Source organism: Larus michahellis, chromosome 20 (genome assembly GCF_964199755.1).
Source record: "Larus michahellis chromosome 20, bLarMic1.1, whole genome shotgun sequence".
Classification (NCBI taxonomy): Eukaryota; Metazoa; Chordata; class Aves; order Charadriiformes; family Laridae; genus Larus; species Larus michahellis.
In genome coordinates, this window is record NC_133915.1 from 5,734,314 (window position 1) to 5,745,122 (window position 10,809).

Sequence of the window (10,809 nt, forward strand, 5' to 3'; positions counted from 1 at the left end):
AGTGAAAGTGTGCAGGGGGGAAAGTGTGCGAGGGGTGTCACGGTGCAAGGGGGGAAAGTATGCGGGGGGGAAGTGCAAGGGGCGTTAGGGTGCAGCGGGGTGAGTGTGCAAGGGGTGTCAAGGTGCAAAGGGGGAAAGTGTGCGGGGGGGAAAGTGTGAGGGGTGTCGGGGTGCAAGCAGTGAAAGTGTGTGTGTGTGGAGTGTGCAAGGGGCACGGGGGTGCAAGCAGTGAAAGTATGCGGGGGGGAAGTGTGCAAGGGGTGTCAGGGTGCACACGGGGTGAGTGTGCAAGGGCTGTCGTGCAAGCGGGGAAAGCGTGCGAGGGGTATCATGGTGCAAGCGGGGAGAGCGAGGGGCGTTAGGGTGCAGCGGGAAGAGTGCGGGGGGCGATGGGGTGCAAGCGGGGAAAGTGCAAGGGGTATGGTGCAAGCAGGGAAAGTGTGCGAGGGGCGTTGGGTGCAAGCAGGGAGAGTGCAAGGGGGGAAGCGTGCGAGGGATGTCGTGCAAGCAGGGAAAGTGTGCGAGGGGTGTCGAGGTGGAAGTGGGGGGAGAGTGTGCAAGGGGGGGGGGGAGGGAGTGTGCAAGGGGCGTTGGGGTGCCAGCAGGGAAAGCGCGAGGGGTGCTGGGTGCAGGCAGGGGCAGTGCAAGGGGTGTTGGTGTGCAAGTGGGGTGAGTGTGCAAGGGCTGTCGTGCAAGCGGGGAAAGCGTGCGAGGGGTGTCGGGGTGCACGGACCCACAGTCACGGGTGGGAGGGGGCTCGGGCCACCCCTGGGCCCGTGGCCCCCCATGGTAGCCAGCCCAGCCCTCCCCAGTGTGTTGGGGTGAGGGACCGCTCTGGGTGGCCCTGGGGGTGTCCAGGGTGGGCCCCCCCCCAGCTGCCCCCTGCCCCACGCCTCCGGGGTGCCCTGGGGTGCACCCGGGCTGCAGGAGGGGGCAGAACGGCAGAAATCGGGGTGCTCCATGAGCAAAAGTGGGATTTTTCCTGGAGGACGTTGCTGGGGGGAGAGCAGCGGGAGTTCCACAGCCCCAAACACCCCCGATTGCTCCCCAAAGCGCCCGCAGGGCCGGCTCAGGTCTGAGCTGTGAGTTTTGCCTGCGGCAGGGTTTATTTTTGGTTGTGTTTTGGGGGTTTTCTGGGTGTCTCAGCTCACGCAGAGCCCGGTGTCCTCTCCTGTCCCCCCCGTCCGGATGAGGAGCTTCGACCATGAAATCAGCCCAAACCAATTCAATTTGGTAGACTTAAAGAGATGGAGGCAAAGTTTTCGTGGCCCGGGGCTCAGGGAAATGGCACCGACTTTCCTTTCATTCCTCCTCGCAGGATTATTTGGAATTCGACCTCGCATTGTGTGGCGTGTCCCGAAATCAAGGTTAACCGTTTGCACGAAGCACCGGGATAACGCCAAGCAATTTGTCGCTGCTTGAGCCTCGGGGAGCAAGAAAAACCATCCTCTGAGAGCCCCGAAAAGCAGAAAAATGAAGTTCTTGGTTTTCCTGTTAACCACGAAATGAATAAATCCTGGTCGGTTCTCATCCTCGCCGCCTGTGCGGGTGCCCGGGGTGGGTAACCCTGGGGCTGGCGCTGGCACGGGTTCCCCAGCGCTCCGCTGGCCCCGTGTTTGTGCTGGGAAGTCTCCGTCCTCCGTGGGAACGCGGCGCTGCTGGGGGAAAAGAAAACAAACAAAACAACTCATAATTACAGCGTCAGGCCCGTCGCTCGCTCCTGATTGATTTGGGGGATCTGGCAGCGTTTTCTGCCCCCCTCCCTCCCCAGGGCAGTGCTTGTACCCCGCGGGGGTGGGAGAGCCGGAGGTGAGACCTGGCCACCGTCCTGGCACGTCCAAGCCGTGGCATTGTCCCTTGAGACCAGGCATCATCAACTGGATGGAAACGCGGAACGTGGAAAGCAGAGACCATATAACCAGTCCTTCAACAACACGCAATTTAACACAGCAATTGCTAAATCTCTCCTTCCTTTCCCCCCATCCCCCCCCCCCCGCCCCGATCTTGCCCCATGGCAGAAGCCACTGGATTATCATGGCTTTGCTTCCTCCAAAGGAGACAAAAGCCAAAGATATGATGTTGACGGACGGTTTGACGCTCTGCTCTCCGGCGTCAATGCCGTGTCGGAGCCGGAGAGCCGCCTGCGTGGATGTAATTCCAGCAGCCAGCGCTCCCCGGTGCTCCCCCGTGTCTGCAAGACGTAAATCAAACGCGGGCACAAGAACTTCCTTTTGGTAAGGCGGCTTTATTTGAGGAAACGCCTGAATTGAAACTCGAAGGGGAACACTTTCCAGTATTGCTCCACGTAGTTTACGTAGGTTTTCTACTCCAGAAACAACAGTCCAAAGCAGGGAACCTCCATCCCGTGCTTTTGGCAGGGCAGAGGAGGGTGGGGAAATTGCAGTGTCGCTTACCTTAATGAGCCCTTTCCCGTACCGTCTTAAGTCTCGCGCCCTGATAAGAAATAGTATGAATCAGTCTGAAATATGGTGCTGTTTCCAGGTAGGAACAGGTTATATTTTAACCCCGAGGAGCACTGGCACGAGGGATCCTTTCTGCCCCTGGCAGGGGTCACCCCGGGGCACAGGGAGCAAGAGATGCTGAAGCGGAGATGCCCGGATTGTGGATTTTCCCCACCTTTGTGAAGAAAGGGACAAAATTACTTGTCGTTTATGGAAGGAAAATGGGGCAGGGAGTCTGGTCTGGCTTGTGGTTTTGTTGTGTTACGCATCCCACCGGCAGGAAAAGGAGCAGCCTGTGTCTCTGGGATGGTTTCCTGCCATCCCTGCCTGACGTGGCAAGTGCGAGTCATCCCTCGCGGGTCATCCACAAAGGGAACTCAAGTCTATTTAAAAAACCTGCCTTTGAAAAAAAAAAAAAAATCAGTCTTGTGCAACCATTCCCTTGCTGCCTCACAGGGCACAAGCGCTGCCAGGTGCATCCCATCCCAGAGCCACCCTGGGGGGTACCTGGTCCCTCAGGGGCTCCGTGAGCCCCCAAACTCCATCGGGGTAGAGAAGCAGCAAAGAGCAAAGCCGTTTGTGCCGTGCTATGAAGATGCTGAGGGGACTGGAACATCTCTCTGATGGGGAGAGGCTGAGGGATTTGGGGCTCTTCAGTCTGGAAAAAAGCCGACTGAGGGGGGATCTTATCAACGCTGGTCAATACTTCAAGGGGGGTGTCAGGAGGACGGGGCCAGGCTCTTCTCAGTGGTGCCCGGGGACAGGACGAGGGGTAACGGGCACAAACTTGACCGTGGGAAGTTCCATCTCAAGACGAGGAGGAACTTCTTTGCCGTGAGGGTGGCAGAGCCCTGGCACAGGCTGCCCAGAGAGGTGGGGGAGTCTCCGTCTCTGGAGACATCCCAAACCCGCCTGGAGGCGTCCCTGTGCCACCTGCTCTGGGTGACCCTGCTCTGGCCGGGGGTGGGACAAGGGGATCTCCAGAGGTCCCTTCCCACCCCGGCCGCTCTGGGAGTCTGATTCTGTCAAAAGCCCGGCCTGGCGGTGGGCTGTGTGGAGAATGCTCATTTATACACCAACAAGTCGAGGCAAAATACACCGGCCACAATCTGCAGGCACGTTGCATCACTGCGAGCAGCCAAATGAAACCATGAATCAGACCCACAGATCCGAGCCCTCGCCGGTGCGTAACCTTTTTCAGGGGGCCTCTGCACCGGAGAACAGCTTTTAATCAGCAGAAATAATAACCACTGCGAGAAAAATACTGAGAAATTTACCCCTTGCCACAAAAAAAAGATACTGAAGGACTGGAGCGTGTCCAGAGAAGGGCAACGGAGCTGGTGAGGGGTCTGGAGCACAAGGAGAAGGGGCTGGAGAACTTCTGAGGAGCGGCTGAGGGAGCTGGGGGTGTTCAGCCTGGAGAAGAGGAGGCTGAGGGGAGACCTTCTTGCTCTCCACAGCTCCCTGAAAGGAGGGGGTAGCCAGGGGGGGTCGGTCTCTTCTCCCAAGGAACAGGCAATGGGACAAGAAGGAACAGCCTCAAGTTGCACCAGGGGAGGTTTAGGATGGATATTAGGAAAAATTCTTGCACCGAAAGGGTTATTAAGCATTGGAAGAGGCTGCCCAGGGAAGGGGTTGAGGCATCATCCCTGGGGGGATTTAAAAGCCGGGCAGACGCAGCGCTTAGAGATATGGGTTAGTGATGGGTTTTGTCAGAGTCAGGTTGATGGTTGGACTGGATGATCCGAAAGGTCCCTTCCAACCCAGGCCATTCCATGATTCTCTGATTCTATGAAATGAGGAAAAACCTGCAAAATGAAGTGAAATGCTCCTGGCTTTCCGAAGTTCCTGCCCAAAGAAGGTGCCTGCGGCCCCCGTGGCATCTGCCTGGCACTAGGCAGCCGATTAGGAGGACCCGGGTTGGGTTATCGCGGGCGCTGGCTGGGCGGGGGGTGCAGGACACCCCGGCTGCACCCACGCCGATAAGGCAGGCGGACACCTTCTGGGAACCACAGAAATTGAACCTTATCTACAAGACCCAGCGGGATATATGTTTTTTTTAATTTTATTTTTTTTTTTCACTTTCCAAATCTCCAAGTTGTCTAACAGCTGAGCAACACATTGTTTTGGGGGGTTTTTTATCCTTTTCACGACCTGCCGCCACTGTCACGGAGCTGGGGGGTGAAGAGGGGGAACGGCAGCAAATTACACAAATAATAACAAATTACACGTTTGCTGCCACATAGCAGCGAATTACAGGACATTTCTTTTTACGGTAAGCGTTCAGCAGCACGCGATTGTATTTTTAATTGTGGAAAGGAAAAGGCACCCGTTTATGGCAGTGTGTAAAGCACTCACTGTAGAAGAGGGATCGGAGCAAACGTTAAGGGCGTATATTTGCAACCTTATTTACTGTCAACCAGCCTGAGCTTTATGTCCCTACAGCCTTTTTTTTTTTTTTTTTTTTGCTAGCTTGTGTTTCCAGATGCTTAGGCTGGAGGAAGGATGGTTTCCATGCGGGAATCACCGGTGCTGAGGGAGCAGGACACCCCGGGACCCCGATTCCCCATCCCGCACGGCGTGGATGCAGCCCCTTCCCGGCACACTCGGCCACCGCCAGCCCCGTCCCTCCTTAGAAACCTTCAGTGCCTCAAAATAAACTGTAAAGCGAGTCCGGAACTCTCTCCCCAGAACCGTCCTTAGGTCAAAAGGCAGCATCAGCCCCCAAAAGTTGCCCTGGAAAAGAGTCTCTCTGCCCCCAGCCTGGATTTTCCTGCCCATCCGGCTGCATTTTGTGATGCTCCTGGGAAGAGGCATCCGCTGGGAAATGCCAGGCTCTAGGAAACCCGATGCGTTCCAGTTATTTTTTATCTCCATATTAGCAAACGCACATAAAAACCAGCAAACTGTGTTGTTTTGTCTTGGGGGTGGACTGACCCACTTATTTGAACATCAGCGTAAGGCATCCCTTGGTTTTAAGCCCTCGCTGAGCACACGGAGAAGCTGGTGGGTAGATTAGGACTGGAAAATCAAAAGAACATTAATCCCTGCTCCGGTACAAACTCCGAGCATCTCTTTTTTTTCTGGCCTTGATTCAGCAGACCAGCGCTCCAGCTCACCCAGGTATTCCTTTCCTAGCCGGTGTGCGTATAACAGGTTTAGGTGTAACAGATCAACCCCGGTGATGCCATGAAAACGGACGCAAAGAAAACGAGAGGGAATTGAGCCCTAACGAGGCCGCGGGGTTATTCCTACGCCAAAACGACCGAAATCTTGAAAAGTCAGCACTGCGGCTCCACTGAAGCGACGCAGAGATCTCCGGCGCCCATTAACATTTATGCAACCTCAGAGGCAAAGGAGGTGTGGATGCGAGGAATTTGGCCTGTGGGTTTTATTTCAGCGCTCACATAATCTGACCTAATTTACCACTACCTCGCTCAATGGATTAATGGAAGAGGGAGAGGCAATACCCAATGTGTATAATTAAGTCTGACTTTCGTATTACTTCCTGGACCGAATTTTTTTTTTTTTTTTTTTTCCCCATCAACTCACCTTTCTGGTTTGAAGCCCTGGGGAAACAATGGGAAAGGCGCAGCACATGCTGGGGGTGCTTTCGGGATGGACCGGTGGCACTGGGCAGAGGAGGCTGGAAGGATCCCACGGGGTTTGCTGGGTTTGGGTACGGCTCTCCTTCTTTTTTGGCTTTGTTTCATAAAATCATAGAATGATGGAATGGTTTGGGTGGGAAGGGACCTTAAAGTCCACCCAGTGCCACCCCCTGCCCTGGGCAGGGACACCTCCCACCAGCCCAGGTTGCTCCAAGCCCCGGCCAACCTGCCCTTGAACCCCTCCAGGGATGGGGCAGCCACAGCTTCTCTGGGCAACCTGGGCCAGGGGTTCACCACCCTCAGAGGGAAAAATTTCTTCCAAATACCTAATCTAAATCTCCCCTCTTCCAGCTTAAAGCCATTCCCCCTCGTCCCACGGCTCCCTTCCCTGCTCCAGAGTCCCTCCCCAGCTTTCCTGGAGCCCCTTTAGGGACTGGAAGGGGCTCCAAGGTCTCCCTGGAGCCTTCTCTTCTCCAGGCTGAACCCCCCCAGCTCTCTCAGCCTGTCCCCACAGCAGAGGGGCTCCAGCCTTCCCAGCATCTCCGTGTCCCTCCTCTGTCCCCGCTCCAACAGCTCCGTGTCCTTCTTGTGCTGAGGACTCCAGAGCTGGATGCAGGACTCCAGGTGGGGTCTTCCCAGAGCAGAGTAGAGGGGCAGAATCCCCTCCCTCGACATGCTGGCCACTAGCACTTAGCAAATTTCTAGCACTTAGCAAATTTGGATCCAGAAAGGAGGAAGAAAACCCTGGCCTGGTGTTCAGGGGATGTCTTTAAAGCTGGGGATGATCCTGCTCTGCCACGGACTCCTTGCGTGTCCTTGGTCAAGTCCTTTAATTTTGATGGGCTTTCCCAACTCTTAATCATAGAATCACAGAATGGTTTGGGTTGGAAGGGACCTTAAAGACCACCTCATTCCACCCCCTGCCCTGGGCAGGGACACCTCCCGCTGGACCAGGTTGCTCCAAGCCCCTCAAGCTTTTGCGTGATTAAATGATGGTGAGCTCAAAAGCAGGAGATGAAGGCTCTGCCAATGAAGCAGTGGCTGGTGGGCAGTCCTGGCCTGCTGCCACAGTGCAAACAAATAAAAAATCGGCATTATTTGCCCCAGAGCGAGCGCAGCCAGCAGGTCTGGGGAGGTCGGGCTGCGGGGACACGTCTCCGCCTTCGAAATGGGAAGAGGGGCGTTTTGATAAATAAAGACAAAAATGCAAGCAGAAATATCCAGCTGGGAGATGTGGCTCAGCCCTGCCTCCTCCTCCACATCCCCCTCCACACCCCCACCGGCCAGAAAAACCCCAGGGTGCTCCCCCTTGATCAGCAAAGGGCAGGGGCCGGGTGTCCCAGCTGCTCCCGTATCTGCTGGCCCTGGTGTGCGCTGCCAGCTGATACTGGGGAGGGTGCGGTGGGGTGGGTGACGTGGTCCCCTGAGATAGGGGCCCGGCAGCCAGCACACACCTTGCTGGGGCTGTCAGGGTCGACCCGCACGTGTCCTAGAGGCCATTTCTCCTTTGGAAATGGGTGATGCCTGAACGTCCCGCTCACGGCGCTGCTCTGGGTCTCCGTCACACTGGTTTCTCCAGGCACCAATTCAGAGAATCACAGAAAGGTTTGGGTTGGGAGGGAACTTAAAAACCATCCCGTCCCACCCCCTGCTCTGGGCAGGGACACCTCCCACCAGCCCAGGTGGCTCCAAGCCCCGGCCAACCTGCCCTTGAACCCCTCCAGGGATGGGGCAGCCACAGCTGCTCTGGGCAACCTGGGCCAGGGGCTCACCCCCCTCACAGCAAACAATTCCTTCCCCAGATCTCATCTCAATCTCCCCTCTGTCAGTGTAAAACCCTTCCCCCTCGTCCCGTGGCTCCCCTCCCTGCTCCAGAGTCCCTCCCCAGCTTTCCTGGAGCCCCTTTAGGGACTGGAAGGGGCTCCAAGGTCTCCCCGGAGCCTTCTCTTCTCCAGGCTGAACCCCCCCAGCTCTCTCAGCCTGTCCCCACAGCAGAGGGGCTCCAGCCCTCCCAGCATCTCCGGGGCCTCCTCCGGCCCTGCTCCAACAGCTCCGTGTCCCCCCGATGTCCCCAGCGCTGGAGGCAGCGCTGCAGGGGGGTCTCCCCTGAGCGGAGCAGAGGGGCAGAATCCCCCCCTCGCCCTGCTGCCCACACTGCTGGGGACGCAGCCCAGGCTGCGGGGGGTTTCTGGGCTGCCAGCGCACGTTGATGGCTCGTGTTGAGCTTCTCCTCCACCAACACCCCCAAGTCCTTCTCCTCGGGGCTGCTCTCAAACGCTCCTTCAGAGCGAGCCCAATGATTTTAGCAGCGTGGCTTTATCCCAGATTTCCTCCAAATTGCGCAGGGGGAATAAAGCAGGATTTGGTGCTCGGAGGAAATCTTCCTCCCATGGAAAACGCTGAGAGCTCTCCTCGAAAGATCTCCCCAGGAAGAGTCTGGGCTCGCTTCACCAGCACGAGCAGCAGCCGGTGGGGAAGGTTTTACTCCCACTGGTGACACTGTTAACGGTGGAATGAAATATATTCACAAACAACTAATATTTTCTCTGTCGCTGCAAAGAGCATGCATCTGGAAATAATTAGCATGCACAAAAACAACTTGCACATTCCTCCTCGGCCTCCATTTTGGGCCGCCTGCAGACTCTGGCAGCGACGGTTTCATCGGCAGCTCTCAATTTCTGCAGATTTTTCGACATTTCTAACGCCCAGCCCGGCCCAGGCCCACCCTTGGCCAAAGCTCACTGGTGACACAGAGCCCACACTCATCCCCGACGTGGGGGTTTGGGTTTTTTTGCATGGTTTGATGGCAGCACTGGCTTTTTTTTTTTTTTTCCTCTTCTTTCCTTTTTTTTTCCCCTCCATGAAGCCTTCGCCGCCGCTGACATGCTCCTACTTGTGCCTTTGTCTCTGAGGATGACGGCAGCATCGGGGGCCGGCTGCCCTACAGCCATTCCCCTCCAGAAATCACGAGTTGCAGCCCCTGCTTTCAGTGGAATTAAGCTTGGAAAGGGACCGAGGGGCTGCTGGTTTTTCCGGTGGGACCCCGTGTGATGCCAGGATGGGTCCCACCAGCCTGGTGGGTGAATGTCCTGGCAGGGGTCTGCTCCCTCCTCCGAGCCCATGCTCCGGCAGCTGCCCCAGGGCTCCACGTTTCTTTTGCAAAGCAGGAGCAGACCTAAATCTCCTTCTCCTCACAGGTCTAAATCTCCTTCTCCCCACAGGTCCTGTCACTAGCCCGGCGTAAAGCGAGGAGGATGCAGAGAGGTGGGGGTCAGTCTCTTCTCCCAAGTAACAAGCCGTAGGACCAGAGGGAGCAGCCCCAAGTTGCGCCAGGGGAGGTTTAGATTGCGTATTAGGAAAAATTTATTCACAAAAAGGGTTATCAAACATTAGAACAGGCTGCCCAGGGAAATGATGGAATCGTCATCCTTGGAGGGATTTAAAAGCTGGGCAGACGTGGTGCTGAAGGACACGAGTTAGTGGTGGTTTCACAGAATCACAGAATTGTAGGGTTGGAAGGGACCTCTGGAGATCCCCTCATCCAACCCCCGGCCAGAGCAGGGTCACCCAGAGCAGGTGGCACAGGGACGCCTCCAGGCGGGGTTGGGATGTCTCCAGAGACGGAGACTCCCCCACCTCTCTGGGCAGCCTGTGCCAGGGCTCTGCCACCCTCACAGCAAAGAAGTTCCTCCTCGTCTTGAGATGGAACTTCCCATGGTCAAGCTTGTGCCCGTTACCCCTTGTCCTGTCCCCGGGCACCACTGAGAAGAGCCTGGCCCCGTCCTCCTGACACCCCCCTTGAAGTATTGATCAGCGTTGATAAGATCCCCCCTCAGTCGGCTTTTTTCCAGACTGAAGAGCCCCAAATCCCTCAGCCTTTCCCCATCAGAGAGATGTTCCAGTCCCCTCAGCCTCTTGGTGGCCCTTTGCTGTCCCCTCTCCAGCCGTTCCCTGTCCTTCTGGAACTGGGCTCGGTGCTGCTTCGCTTCAGGGCTTCGTGCTGGTACCCGGCAGCCACCATCAGGCTGGGTGTTCGGTTTTCATGGAATCATGGAATGGTTTGTGTTGGAAGGGACCTTAAAGACCACCCAGTGCCTCCCACCAGCCCAGGTTGCTCCAAGCCCCGGCCAACCTGGCCTTGAACCCCTCCAGGGATGGGGCAGCCACAGCTTCTCTGGGCAACCTGGGCCAGGGGCTCACCGCCGTCACAGCAAACAATTCCTTCCTCAGATCTAACCTAAATCTCCCCTCTTTTGGCCCAGCTTTGTCCCAGTTCCCTCCTGCCGGGCTCCCAGGGCTGAAGGCCAAGCCTGTAGGGCAGCAGTTTGCGACGGCAGAGGGAAGGAGAAGAAGCGGAGAGGCCCGGCAGGTCCCGCTCCTCCTCTCTGGGAAGTGGTAGGGACCGCAGGGCACCCATTTGTGACCTTACAAAATCTACCATCCCATCGGATACCCCTGGAAAAGCAGCGATTGACCCAGGAGAACTTCATGCAATCATCCTCCAAACCTGTGCCAGGACACGAGGCCACGCTCGATGTCACCACGGCCACTGGGACGGGGCTGAAACTCCCTGGAGACCCCGGGCACCGCTCCCCAGATGCCCCCCACGAAGCTCCCCAGCCGTTCCCTGGCGTTTTTCCTCTTATTAACACGTTCTAGTTGGCAGGAGAACCTTTTTCTTTCCACTTTCTCCCAGCAGCTGTGCTGCCGCTCAGTGGCAACACGCAGGAGGGTCCCTT